At 41.6% G+C, this 12652-nt stretch overlaps 1 protein-coding gene across 1 annotated transcript in view; it reads right to left on the reverse strand.

The window, feature by feature from the left end:
* Positions 1-12652, reverse strand: part of CDH11 (cadherin 11) — an 82120-nt gene that overhangs the window by 40330 nt on the left and 29138 nt on the right. Inside the window, exon 3 of the mRNA XM_069026484.1 lies at positions 1459-1582. The gene's annotated coding sequence lies outside the window, so the exon portion shown is untranslated. The remainder of the gene's footprint in view (positions 1-1458; positions 1583-12652) is intronic.

Genomic DNA, 12652 nt, shown 5'->3' on the forward strand with positions numbered 1-12652 from the left:
TCACATTTTCCTTTAAGCTTATTCCTCACAGTCCTTTAATTTCTAAAAACTAAGTCTATTTGGAAGTAGCTCTGAAGTCAAGAACAAGCAGAGTAGGCAGGGGCCTGAACTAAACCATGAACTAAGATACTAGAAAATGCCAAGAGAAGCAAAATAATGGTTAGAAAATTCATGTATCTGTGCATGAAACAGAGACATGAAGAACTAATTTCAGGTATTTTCTCTATGGCTTCTTGATACCCAGAAATGAATTTGAAACCTAGCCAGGAACTCTTCAAACCTAACCCTCTTTAGAATCGTTCTGTTGAGAACCTGGATATGAACAAGAACTGAGCATTGTTTGCAAAATGTGGCTTTTGTGTTCAGACAGGACAAGAATCTCCCATGCTGAGCTCTGCCCTTGCTCAGAACAGAGGAGCTAAATTAAACTGAGAGCTCCTGGTGTCCCTGTCACGCTCAGCCCGGGTGCTGCAGTCCCCCTGCCCAAATCTGAGGACACCACACACACACATCCCATAGAGCTGCTCACAAGGATGTTTAGGTGTTGGTCCATTCAGCTGCCAGAAATAAGATAATTGTCATTCAAGGACATTTCCAGAGAAATGAAGCATCCTCAAGCAGGACCTGAGTGAATTGAATGTAAAAACTGTGAATGAGTCAGCAAGACAAAGAGCTTTAATATCCTGGCTTGTACTTTTTATCCTACACAATTCAGGTGGACTCATGCCTTTGATTCTGTAAAAATGGCAGTCTTGACATATTTATTGTCTATTACTCGTAAGCTGTTTCTGTGTTAAACTTCAAACCAAACAATGGACACTCCTGTAAGTGAGCAATTCTCACCTCTGTGCAATCACAGCAACAGCAGCAACTGAAAGTCACCAAGGATTTGAAAAATTAAGGGCATCAGAGCAGCAGACACAACAATTTTCAGGTCTAGTTTCTCATACTGCTCTACTTCCACACTTTCCACCTTCTCTGAAGCCTAAGGGTCACCATGAAATTCCTTTCCCAGCCCAAGTCTGAGCAGTTATATTGAGCTCAATGGTATTGCACAAAATATTAGAGAGGTAGTCCAAACATGGAATTAATCACTCGCTCACTAGAATAAGGAAAGTATGAACCTTTTTGACTGATCACTTCCAGCTGTAAACCTAAATATCAGAAAAATTCCTACATTCCTCTTACTCAGTGCTCCTTTGCTGTGAACTTTCAAGCGATTCTCTGATGTTTTAAACAGGAAATTAAACAAAAGGGATTCAAACCATGTACCTTATCAAAGCATGCTGTACAGAGATAGAAGGATGGTCTGTGTTCTACAGCATCAGCTGAGTGAGATCAGGGCTTTCTGTTAAACTCTCTGAGGGATCAGTCCCTGCAGAAATTGCAGACAGTACAGAAACCAGCCATGGACACCTGACATCCTCAGGAGATAACAGGTTTGGGTTCAGGACTTACCTTCACCCACTGGAAACCTGCTGCCAGTTGATGTAGCATATTCCACACATTTGCAATGCCACTCCAGGAGCCTGTGACACGCTGCCAGCCCTCTGCTGCTGCTCAGCCACTACTCCAGCTCTGGCTGCAAAGAAGGAAAAAGGTCGTTTGAAATCCAAAGCAGGGGTGGCACCATAATAAAAGGAAACTAAAGTCTGGCCTATAAACTACCACAGCAGCCTAAAAAAGAGTCCAAAGACAAGCAGTTAAATACCACTTATAATTAATAAATACTCTTTACCTAGAATCACAGAATGGCCAGGTTTGGAAAGGACCTTAAAGATAACCCAGTGTCACCCTCTGCCATGGGCAGGGGCACCTCCCACTATCCCAGGTTGCTCCAAGCCCCAATGTCCAACCTGGAACATTTGACAGACTCACTTTTGCTACAGTGTTCCCATAACTAAAATTCTTGAGGCCATATAAAAATTCTCTCACATCTCTTTTTTGTTATCTATAGAAAAAATCTGTTCTGGAACATAATCCAAAACAAGACACACTGTAGTGAAAAAAGTAACAGCTGCAGATGCCATTAACCAGCAAGATGTGCTTTGAACATTTCTAAGAGCTCTAAAGGCATATTAGAAAATTAGTGGGTTTATCATTATGATGGAAAAGGGAGTCGATTATCTTAGGAAGTAGAACTGCCACTACAGTAGTGAAAAAAAAAAACTAAGATAAAACATCTGAAGCAAAAAAAACCCCAAGTGCCTCTGCCTGCAAGAAGTTCATCTACAGTTGTTTCAGTGGTTACAATTCTTTCATAAATGGGGCAGGAAGTCGAGCCAGTCTGGACAAAGGGAGCAGAAACAAAAAGAAACCTGCTGAACCATTTCTCATGGAGTGAGAAAATTGGTAAGTTAAGGATGATCACAATTTCACAGAGCAGTCTCTCATCATCCCAGGTGTTTCTGACGATGTCCCCACGCAAGTAAAATATAAATAAAATATAGTTAATGCGACTGAATGCAAAGGAAATACTCAGTGTGATCTGTTGTTACCTGGTGGTGCAGACACTGCATTCCTGAGGTTCATTTGAGACCTTGGTAGACACTTAAACAGCCCTAACTGAATTCTAGGATGAGCCAAGGAAATCAGGCTAGATTCCCCAGTACCTCCAAATTTATTAACTGAAAATTTCTACAACTAATTATTTTAAAATAGCCTCTGTAATTTGGGCCAATAGAGCCAAGTCAGTAATTTTCTGCAGTGTTTAACTGTTGAAGACGAGTCATCTGTATCCATCCTTCATTTTATACCTACTTTTTACCCCCATTAAACCAATCAAGTTTTAATTGCAAAAAACCCAGTTCAGCAGCACTGTTTAAAGTTCAGAGTTCCCAGCAGCAGTGTTGAAAAGGAAACAGGCATTGACTATTTTATATTCAATATTGCACAAACATATTTCATCCTTCTCCATCAAAGGAAGAAATAAAGTCCTGTGGTTTCTATGGCCCCGATGACTGCTGATGCATTGACTCCCTTTTACAAATTTGGGATACCTGTGCTATAAAAGCACATTCCTAGACAGTGGATTTTGCTAAGGTTAAGCTCTGTGGAGTGGTGAGCTGTGTGATCACTGAGCCACTAATGTAAAAGCACCTGGTTTATACAAGTACTCCACACATTCGTGATATGAAGTACTTATGGCACTTTGAAATATATTCATTTTGCAAGTAATTTTTTTTTTCATAAAGGACCCTTTTGAACTAATTCACAATTCATATGAATGACTGAAACTGAATAAACTCCCTCATTTTGATCATTTGTTCAATATCTTTACTGAAAACAACATCTTTATGGATGACTTTGCAGTTCAAGGTTCCTTTACACCCAAGACATTTGAAGTTGCTTGGATAAGGACTTGTCAAAATATCCTCCTAAATATGCCTACCATCTAATTTTTAAAGCTCTTCTTTTGCTTTAAAAACCCTCAGAGCTTTGATAACAGACACCACTAGTCCCCACCTGACCTGCAGCTCCATTAACTTCTCCCTGTGCAACCTGACCACCGGCAAAGGGACCAATCATGGAACCACAGAGTGGGGCAGGCTGGAAGGATCTTAAAGAATAATAGATACTAGATACTAAATAACAAATAATAATAATTTCACCGCCAATTACAGCCTCTATCCTTCAGTCACACTGCATTTCAATAGATATCGGGGGTTAAAAACTGATATTTTTTGCAGCACCAACCATTATTAGAAGTAAATAAATCTTCATACTACCATCAAGCAAGGAGAAACTCCTCCAGATACCAATTTTCATTAAACACATGGTTTGAGACTGCTGCATGATTTCCATCCTTGTGACTGTAGACAGAACAGTTCAGCTGATTAATTGATATTGAGGTATAAGATACCTACTTATTTTCTATTACCATTTCATTTATCAAATGTCCATTATTTACTCTGTAACGTTTTTATTTTCTAATTTTCTCTGCAGCTGAATATGCCTTCAGTAGTTCTAATAACTTTATAACACTTACAAAAGGGCAAAAAGCCAAAAACCCCCCAACTGCTGTATTTACAGAAGGCCATTTCAAAGTCCAATTATAATTACAAGAAAACTAAAAAAAAAAAAAAAAAAAAAAAAAAATCCATTAAACAGTTCCAATGCTCCAACCAGATTTGCCACAGTGGCTCTTTAAACCACAAGGCCTAACAAGACTTTTTGGGGTAAAAGAAGCTGTGGCTTCAGAGGCAGTTTATGCAAAGTGACAACTGGACCAGTTTGGAAATGTGGCTAGTGAGAGGGGAAGGAGCCCCCAGCCCATTGTCACTATGGTAATTATTGCACAATGCCTGATGTGAAATGGGCAGAGGCAGCAGCTGAATCCGGCATTGTCCTCGCACGATAAAAAGATTTGGAAGTCTGAAAAGCAGAGGAACGGAATCTCACAGCTTCTTAGAGTCCCCTCTGAAAGGGCCATTGTAACATCATCATAAATCCTGGGCTCCCCAGGCACTTGACAACTAAAGCAGTGGACAATAGAATTCTTGTGTTGGACAAAACACTCCTTGTCTGCCAAAGGGCTTATCTGCCTCATTTACAAATGTCTTTCATTGTACCCAAATAATTCCCTATTAGAAAAACTATTAGGAACAGCACTAAATAAATATTCACAGCTTTGTGGGCCGTTTGGCAAAGTGAATAAACCGATACAATCGAGGCGCCTGCAAAATATGAGATTTACAAGGAGGAAACCCAAAGCAATCCCAAACCTCTGTTTATTTTCATTTTCCCTTTTCCTGACACACTGCACACATTTGTCCCTCTAAAAAAGAGCCAGGCACACTATTCTCACCAAAAGAGATTAAAAATACTAGAAATCTGCAAAGATCTCAAATTGGAGCAAGATTGTATCCAATGTGCCCCTAAAATATAAATACTTCCAGAAGAGCAGTTACAGAAATAAACTTGGGAGCGTATCTGAGAGTTTAATGAAATAGAGACAAATTGCTCACAATCACGAGAGGATTTAAACTGTGGGTTTATAACTACATATGCTTAGGTCCCACTTACTGAGAAATCCAAAAGCATCAGGGATGAGTTTCTGGAAGGAAACGGTGCCAGGTTTTTTGCAACTCTTTTCAAGCCCAATGAAAATTCTGGTAAATATCACAGAAATGACTGGAAGAGACTAAAATATTCCATACATACAAAACTTCAAAAGGCATTTCTAACATGGTCAGAACTCCATTGCCTCAGGTTTCCACATAAATGGTTATTTGATTACAATTTACTAGAGAAGTGCCTATGGAAAGACAACTGACACCACACACAATGATTAAAGAAAAACCCCAATAATCTAAATTATTTCTCAAGCAAAGAGTGCTGACCATATTCAAAGTGCCAGAGACACCTGTATGGCTGAATTAAAACCTGAAGTCAAAACTAATTGACTGCATTATTGATTATAAGCTACTTATTCAAATCTAATCTAGAAAGAAGGTTTTTACACAGCCCAGGCAAACGGGCTGAGTGGCCAAAGGGCTTTTTTTCCCCCCTGTGATTAATTATTACAAGCCTACAAAAAATCCAGGTATTCATAACCTGCATATTAAACAGATTATTCATATTAAGTATTCAGAATGTACACAATAAACAACAATACTGGTAAAATACAGAAAAAAAAATAAAGAAAGAAAGCTAACATAATTTAAAATAAAAATGATGCAGGTCTGAGATCACAATCCAAAAGGTTTAAGAATATGTGAACTTTCCATGGTTCTATCATGAATTTGCAGTCTGACCCTGCCACACATCACTTAACCTCGTAGCCATTGCTGAAAGTGAGCAAAGGCACACTATAAAACATTTCACCTCTGAAAAATGCACTAATCCATATAAAAATCAGAGGAAAGAGGCTGGAATTCAGAGCTCCCACACGCCAGCTGAGGATCTCTGCTGTTTGGGTGCAGAGCTTCCCCATTTCTTCTCTCACTTCTCTCCTCAGTGCATAATTTAACTGTTCTAAAGATGTAGGTATAAATTCTGTCTTAAAATAAAGTTTAAACTTGCCTTCCCCTATGCCGTTTTTTGGTGTTTGCTGTTCTATGCTAGGCACTGCCCAAACTCCCCTCCCTTCTGAAGCTGGATCATCTGTATAAATATAATTTGCATGAATTTATTCTGATCATTTCTGCAATTTGCATTTCAGGAACACAGCCTCAACAAAGTCTGTTTCCTGCCAGCTCTCTGAGTTTTATTCTAGTCCCTACTACATGGCACAGCACCACACCATATTTCTATATAGAGTAGTCTCTGTTTAGGTATAAAAAATGGATCTGCACTGAGGTTTAAGTCTCAGTGTAAAAGAGGGATTATCTAACCCTGCTGGAGAGCACAGATCTGGAGGCCTTGACCAGGATGAGTGACCTTGGCTGTGTATAAATTGCTCCTGCAAGCCATTAACTTAGCAACTAAATAATCTCATGCTTGGACTCACCTTGCAGGGGAATCTCTTTTCCCACCAACCTCAGGCAGCTAAGCCAAGCAATGGGAATCCCACAGGCAGCACCCAACAGAGCAGCCCAGGATAATTTAGGTGGGAAGGGGATCTGGAGGTCACCTGGTCCAACAGCATGGCTGAAAGCGGCTCCAAATTCAAAGTTAATTTGGGTTATTAAGGCTGCCACTTTATTAATGTCCACAGCCGACATCAGCAGCATGACCAAGGTCTCTGTGTGGACGTGGACACTGAAGGACTTCCCATCTTGTGCTGAAAGATGGTCAGGTGCAAAGGGATGGAACAAAGCCAAGGGCAAGGACTGCATCAGAAGGGATAAAACAGCAGTTTGTATAATCTGCCTTACCCATACACATCCATGGACAGGGCCTGTTGGCAGGCTGGGGTAACTAACCCTGCTTTCAGAGCTGGGGATGTTCTCACTGGGCTGTGTTCACTCCTGAGCACGCTGAGCAGCAGACAGGGGTGTCTCCCGTGCTGAGCAGCAGAGACAGGAGCACACATTGTCTCTCTCACTGCCCTGCACCACCACAACACTGCAACACTTGAGAGTATTTTTGTTGCCTTCTGCTTCTGAGGTAGGGAAGTGTTGATGCCTGGATCCGACACACAGAGTTCAGGCTTGGAGGAGCTGTTCTCAACCCAAGAAGCCTGACATAAAATGAGGATTTTGACTGGAAAGGTTGCAGTATCCTGTAGCTTTATCCAGAGGGAAAGGCCCTCCCCACTCAAGGGGGATGCCTCGTGCAGGACACACAAGAGAAGGACAAAACACAAGAGCTGCAGAGAAGGTTTCACACAAACGAGGTTCTGTTCTAAGCAGGGTAACAGCCCGTTTCTCTTCCTCATGAACTATTCTGACTTGATCCTCTCCCCAGATATTTCCCCTGGTGCTCCCACCCTTCCCCCATCCACACTGCTGTGCAGTGCCACAGGCAGGGAACCGGCCGGAGCGGCTGCACCCAAACGCTGCGCTCCAAAACCCATCCACCACCCTCAGCAGTCAGCTGGGAGAGCACAAACCAGGGCAGAAAGGAAACTCAGAAGCAGAATAGCTGTGTGCTCTCATGAGAGACAAAAAGACGTCTTAATGCTTTGCAGAATGTTAACAGACTGCAGACTAAAGCCCAGATCTCACCCATCTGAAGCCAAATTAACCAGCAGGACAGAAAGGGGTCATGTGGGCTCACAAGGAAAAAATTAGCCCCCCTCCAAAAAGTCTCTGCAAATCACATGAGTGCCCAGTCCTGTGCTCACCCAGTACAATATGACTTTATCAGCTTTTTCTTGCTTTTGGGTCACAAGGGCCTGGAGGCAAACGATGGGCCCTGGAGGATGAAGTCTGTATTAATTATCCTCATGCTGCTGCAGCCCCGTCCTACCCAGGTACCAGGAATACAAGTGGATTGGGAGGCCTGCAGGCAGGTATGTTCTGTCATTTTAAATATCATAAATCAAGCCCTCTGTTTCAATGTTTCCAACTTCCCTGAGTTTCCTCTAAAATCTAAATTTGGGAGAACTGGATCCACAGCAAGCAGCCCCATACTTTTTCTGCCTACATGCCTATATAGATGTATATGCATGTAAATAAATATGAATTTAAAATTGTACAAGTTTTTCATGCTTAAATAAATATTTCTATGTACCACACCACATATAATTCAAACTACATACATGTGGGAGAAACACTTCACTTGTACTCTAAAACTTGACTTTTTATTTTTGTTGTCTGGCAGATTATCTCAAACCTTTGTTCTTGAGCCTCTACAAGTAAAAGGCTTGTATATATTCCCTCTTGGAAAAGCATATTCTGCATGCAGAGCATTCCAAATCAGTTCCTGCCATTGCAGGAGGCACACAGAGCTGCTCTGAATCCTTCTGAGTCACGCTGGAACTCAGCTTCCACCGGCAGCAGATGTCAGACACCATGGATCAGGAGTTGTCAGCACTGAAATATTTTTACGGCAAATTTTCCCTACAGTTTTTTTTTCCTGGTTTGCTTCCTCTCCTTGCCATTTTCCTATTCTTTGGTGCTTTTCTTCCACTAAACATGAATGGCCAGATCCTTCCTCTAGAGCAAATCCATAGCAGAGGCTGTCTTCCCTAGCCTTTGGTGCTCTATTTATATTATCTTTCAGGAGGCTGTTCTCTATTTCTTTCCTCTGGCTTTCTTCTGCTCTCTTTTATCAATCTCTTCTAGTGACCTCAAAAGAAAACCTAAAAACTGAGAGCCACTGAAGTATATGCTGAATGCCCCCATTAGTCAAGCTGTAGGGGACACTCAGCACAGAAAATAAATTCAACGAACCTTTGGAAAAATCTTTATATAAATGTTCTACAAAATCATCCTGCTGGTTCCAGGTCCACTGGAGACACCCAAGGAAAAATAATTCTGGGACATCAGAGATACAATAAAGGAAAATAGCTCAGAATCTGTCCAAGAGACTCAAGAGAGAAAGAATTCTTTGGTCTCAGGGACATTTTTTCCAACCTTCTTCCTCTTATTAATAAATAAAGAAAAGAGGAGTTGTTCAAAGTCACCACAGAGATCTGATGTTTCTGAATTTCTGTGTGCCTCATTCAACTCACTGAATATCTCTGTCAGCCCAGGAAGATTCATGATTCATTCTGGGGAGCCTATTGCAAACCCTGCAATGACTCTTCAAACATTTGTTAGGCTTTTAAAAAAAGTTTCATTCAGTCTTATTTCGGGACCAAATGCATCCCTTTGCCTATTCCTATTCCATTCTCCTCCCAGACTCCCAGAGGTCATGGCTTGTCTAGATCTGGGGAGGGTAGCAGGAAGGGAAAATGGATCATAAATTCATTTTAGGTCACCCAGAATCCATTCTGTCTCTGTCTTTCCTCCCTGGCTTTTCCTCATTTCCTTTTGTGCTTCCTCAAAGGACATTACACAGTTGGCTTCTCAATCAAGGACAAGGCAATGTCAAACACATTAATTTGTCTATGAAAGTCTTTAAATGTTGACAAAAGAAAGCCTAAAGAAATGCAGACAGACAAGATAAACACTACTGATTCAAAAAAAAAAAGAAACCCAAATCCGCTTTAACTGGTAATTTCAGTTTTCAGAACTGAACAATACTGAGCAACCGGTATCTTGATACTGTCATAGTAGAATATATTTGTGTATATATAATATATATATGCACACAGAGATATTTTTATGTATATTTAATATATGTATATGTATATAATTTTAAAGAAATGATCATTAAACTCAGCTAAATATCAATGAGTAAGGACTTGGAAGATGAGGAAGGTCTGGGAGCATTTCATGATGCCTGCTGTGCAGTTTCTACTCACAACTAATACAACTTTGCAGAACTTCAGCAACATTTATAGCAAGGATGATATGACTTTCCACTACCTATAATTTCAGGGTATCGCTCCAGAAATTACAATACACTTATATTTTTTATGGAGTTACTTTTATTTGCTAACCTGCCTTCCTATCTCTTCTTGGAGCTGTAACTTAAGCACATACCTGTATTTCAGCTGCAGCAGGTAACGAAGTGCTTGTAACACTGAAGTTCACAGCCAAAATGAACCAGAAAAGTTGACAATATTAATATTTAACATTTGTCTGCTCTTCATTGTGCTGCCCAAATAGCACCAAGGCTTTCATTTTCTGTAGTGCAATTATAACAAGCTATGAGCAAGCGCATTAGGAGGTTTCTTCCAAACAGTGGTTGTGAAGTAGAAATACACACAACCAAACAACAACAGAGCAAGTGCTCTGCATATTCCAGAGAAACTGCACAATTAGGGAAGAATTCCTGCTGACATCCATCAGTGATATTGCCTGATGGAGACAGTCCTAAGTGCTGTAGGCTGTTCTTTAAATAACAATAAATGAGCTCCAGTGCACCCCTGGCAATCATGTGGTAAACTCATATTCAACCAACAAGAGGATGTATTTAGGAAAATATAAGGATCATATAAAAATAATTTTAAAAAGCCAACACAAAACAACAATAACAAAGCAACAAACCCTCACTGGCTGAAAGATGAGAACCTGTCTCCACTCTTTCACCAGGTTTCAGAAGCACAGCTACTCTCTAAGGTTTTTTGGGACTGAGCAAGGAGTGCCCAGGTTTAACATACCTAGAGAAAAAGGAAGATTGCATGGAAATGACGTCACTGGGAGCTGGGAAAGGGGCTCAGGCTGGAGCAAAGGAGGCTCAGGGGGGACCTTGTGGCTCTGCACAAGTCCCTGACAGGAGGGGGCAGCCGGGGGGGTCGGGCTCTGCTCCCAGGGAACAGGGACAGGAGGAGAGGGAACGGCCTCAGGCTGGGCCAGGGGAGGCTCAGGGTGGACAGCAGCAGGAATTTCCCCATGGAAAGGGTGCTCAGGCCTTGGCAGGGGCTGCCCAGGGAGGTTTGGAGTGGCCATCCCTGGAGGTGTCCAGGAATGTCCAGGCTGGAGGTGGCACTCAGAGCTCTGGGCTGGGGACAAGGTGGGCATCAGGCACAGTTTGGACTTGTTTCAACCTTAAAATTTTATGATTCCATGATTATAATTCCTAATAAAAATCAAAGATTACTTTATAGTAATGAAAGGAGTTACCAACTCTGCAGAAATGTGACTCTCCCCAAAAGCACAGAAAAGCCTGTTTGCCAAAAGTTTATCTAAAATAGATAAGTGCAATTATTTTCATACAGCAGTAACTTTTTTTCCCTTTCAACTGAATTGAACAGGGATGGAAGAATATTCCAGGCCACAACTGAAGCCTCCTGGGTGGCCTTGGGCAGCTTTGCTGGGAGTATCTACACAGTGCATTGCTGGCAGATGCGAGCTTTTCCTGCCCGAGCTCCAGGCTGAGTTGAAGCTGAATAAATGTGGTTAGCACAGCACAGTGTGCCCAGCCCACCGGGTCCTACAGCGAGCTGAGGCACAGAGCTTGTGATCAGAGCTGCTAATTCAGCCCTGGCACGGGGATAAACACATTTGTGTGGCTGGGCTGGGCTGAGGTGCCATCTGCCAACACTTGGCTTTAGCAACACAGCCTCTGCTCCTCAGCTCCAGGGGCTGGAGACAGCAATTGATGCCTGGATCTGGGAACGGCCGGGCAAGGTGAGCTAATTTACTCTCACAACCAGTGTTAAGATGCTCTAAACCCAGAATGAGATGGCCATATAGCGATTTCTTCAGGGAGCCAACCTTTTTCCATATGTGTGCTGTGGAACCGAGCCAAATGAAGGCTGTCTGCACACTTAATGTTCAATTTGGTGAGCTCTCCACTCAGATAACGTAAATACACACTCGTGTCTGTGCTATCAGCTTCGAGTTCATGAGACTTATGGGTACTTGACAACTCAACATGTCCAAACAAACCTGTTATTTAGTGTTCAGATGGTGTCAACCTGAGTTATTGGGAAACAAGCCCCCTAAGGATTTTACCTGAGTGTGGACAACTCAGCTTCAACATCTCGCTGGTCCTCCAGTCACAGAAATGATAATTACACTGCAGCCCTTTCTAACAGACAGCATCCTGCATGCTAAATTATGGCTGAACACTTCACAAAATTCATTTGAGAGGTTTCCAACACAATAATAAGCTTCTCCACTCCCTTTTAAAAAAAGAAATCTAATTATTCATTCTGTCAATCTCGTGCAAGATGTTCATTGTTTTTACATCATTGTTTTCTTATTACTGTAACTGCAGTGCCCAGAGAAAAAGAGAGCATGAGGAATAAACCATAGAAAATCCACTAAATGTTGGATTTTTCCTTTTATAGTTTGTATTTTCTTCAAATGCTTGGTTCATGCTCTTAATTTTCAGGGCACAGGGACTGCCCCAGCCACATTGGAGAAAATAAACCTCACCAGTCCCCCACATCAAGACATTATAATTTTATGAGCAGTTACGTAAATTGCCTTCCAAAATACTTTGTGAAGAAACATCTTGTGGTATTAAGAAACACACACTGCTGCAACTCAAAAGGTCAAGATTTCATGGTTTAAAGCACTGCACATCCACAAACATGGTAAAATGGACTGAAACAAAAATGACCAAAAGTTGCAAGTTTCAGAGCCAGATCTGGTGTTTCATCAAAGAGATAAACCTGGATGAGTACCCAAGGCACAGTCCACATGCTGCCCTTCCTTATCTAGGTGATAATCCACAGTTTCACCCAGCTGGCCTGGGGCAGCCACAG

This window comes from Aphelocoma coerulescens, chromosome 11, assembly GCF_041296385.1.
Source record: "Aphelocoma coerulescens isolate FSJ_1873_10779 chromosome 11, UR_Acoe_1.0, whole genome shotgun sequence".
Taxonomy (NCBI): domain Eukaryota; kingdom Metazoa; phylum Chordata; class Aves; order Passeriformes; family Corvidae; genus Aphelocoma; species Aphelocoma coerulescens.